This window comes from Octopus bimaculoides, chromosome 11 (genome assembly GCF_001194135.2).
Source record: "Octopus bimaculoides isolate UCB-OBI-ISO-001 chromosome 11, ASM119413v2, whole genome shotgun sequence".
Lineage (NCBI taxonomy): Eukaryota > Metazoa > Mollusca > Cephalopoda > Octopoda > Octopodidae > Octopus > Octopus bimaculoides.
In genome coordinates this window covers 35,596,038-35,598,774 of record NC_068991.1, presented here as the reverse complement: position 1 = coordinate 35,598,774, position 2,737 = coordinate 35,596,038, and positions in this window count along the sequence as shown.

Genomic DNA, 2,737 nt, shown 5'->3' with positions numbered 1-2,737 from the left:
CTCTCTCTCTCTCTCTCTCTCTCTCTCTCTCTCTCTCTCTCTCTCTCTCTCTCTCTCTCATCAACACAAAGCCACACAAAATATTATTAAATTATTATGGTGAGCACACTTTCTAATACAATCAGATTACAAGGTTTTATTTTGATGAACTTAATCTACTCTAATATTTCCTTTGGATATCTTTCATGATTTGTTTCATTAATCTCTCAGGTAGACTAATGGCCCCAGAGAAGAATCGATCTGCACAGCCCCGTTTCCAACACACGACATCCGATGCAGTTACAATATACAAAATGTTTCAACTAGTGATCACACTTTACAAAAACTGCAACTTTGATGAAGTTTCGAAGTTTTGTGATCAAGTAATAGCTTCGAACTCCTAAGAACCACACCGCTTAAAAAACAGAAGCCTGATTTGGAAAACAATATAAAGTTACATAGCTTTCATCTCCCGTCCAAAGATTCAGAATCCGCTTTGCATACTCGGATTCCAAGTTTCTCTAGAAACTATTTTACATCTCCTTACGATTTTCCATTTCAAAATCTGCTTCTCGGTAACAAACTCTATGTATATTTTTCTGTTTCTTTCATTTGTTTAAAGTATATGCATCTTTTGTTTCGCATTTTAATTTTTCTCTGCTTGCGCATTCATCTTGTTTTTTTTCTTCTTCTTTTGTGTTCTCTTTTGTTTTCTTTTTATAGTGAACACTCTTTTTCGCATATATCAACACTAATACTGGTCCCAAACTGTGGCACAAGGCCAGCAATTTTGCGAGATGGAGTAAGTCGGTTACATCGACTCTAGTGCTCAATTGGGACTTATTTTATCGACTCCGAAAGGTTGAAAAACAAAATTCATTTCAGCGGAATTTGGACTCAGAGCGTAAAGATGCACGAAATTCCACTAAGTATTTTTCCAGGCGTACTAACGATGCAGTCAGCTCACTGCCTTATATGTAAACACTAATATTAGCATGTCCTTCCTCTTTTTGCGTACCCACTTTCTCTTACGCATTCAGCAACACACTCCATAGACATTACAAGAACTAGGTTTTGCTTTTGTTTCTGTGGATAGTCTTCACCCTGCAACTTGGTAACACATGTATAAAACCTGCAACATAGCAATGTTCAAATTTCTGCTGTCCACCTTCCATACAACACCTTCTTCATATATGTTTACCCGTCATCCTTTATGCACTCACATTACACTGTTTTCTTGTTTCTCGTTGGTTTTTCGATACCCATTTTCACGTGAATTTTCTTATTTTCTGAGGATACTCAATATTATTCTGCCATTCTCTGTTTGACTTAAACAATGTTGCCACAAAAATGCATGGATACATTCAATACTACACATGCACCCTACTTTTTGGGCCTTCAGTGATTATTTCCTAGCCTGTGTCAAACCTAAGCCATAATTTCCGACAGAGAAACTATGGCTAATTTTATGCCCCTTTGTCCTATTGCTACATAATCGTTGATCTTATACTGGGTTCATCCGGTCTTTTGATGCGTTTTAGTTTTGCCCTGCTACTCGCAAAGCAAACCTATTGGTTATGACGGTTTAATTTTCAAAGACTCGATCATTTAATAGGTTTTAGGGTTTATGTGTGACCTATTGCATGCAGCGCGTCATCACACACACACACACATTCATCATTTGCACACACATACGCAATTTACACACGCACACACACACACACACATGATATGTATACATGTACGCAATGTAGGTGCGTATGTGTATATGTGTGAAGTACAAGGAGGAGTAGAAAATGTTACGTTTTTAAGTCATAATTTATGATCGTTTGAGATGTGCGAGTGTTACATAATATAATGCGTAATATAAAGATGTGTGTTAATGCGTATTGATCGATTCATATTTAATCGGACTATAGAATTACATAAATCAGGAAAATCAACATAAGCACATCCTCCTTAGAGCTACCATACAGCGAAGAATATAAGAGAGAACAAACATGATATAGCAGTAAACTGCCCGTTGTCAACTAAAGCTGGCAATCGATGAATGGACATATAGACATTATAAAAGGAAGATACGGTTGGAGTGGCAATGAAATATGATGTTAGGGGCTTCATGACTTTCTACTGCGGTTAAACTTTTGCCTACCGAGACAAAAATAGCTGTCTAATATGTTCCAAGTATTACCAAAATATATTATTTAAGTCAGCCAAGTTACTGACCACTTTAACTATAGAAAAATACATCTACGTGAAAATCAGATTAGTTAATTTAGTTAAAATGAGAAAAATAATCTGTGCGTTTATTCTATACTGTAATCTATTGAGAAAATTTTTCCAAGAATCTAATATACAAATTTTAATCAAATAAAAAGCCCAAATAAAATGAGCATAATTAGAGCTACATAAAAAATATGAAAGAACGGTTCATCAGTCGATAAGGTATGTTGAATCAAAATAATATTAAATTAAGTAAAACTGATGGGAAAGAGTTAAAATTTAAGGAGAAAAGATTACTAAAATAATAAAACACTTCGTCTATGGGTTTACCTAAGATACCCAAGATAAAAAGCTATTTTAAAACCATCGAAGATCAAACGAGAAAACTAGAATATTCAAGAAAACCAAATAATAATTTTTTGAATCTAAGATGTCTAATAACTTATATGCTTCGTTATTGGTATCAATAGGAATATATTGGATGTTATCCTTATAATCTACTTCTGTAAAAGCTAAGTCATAGTACATTTCACTT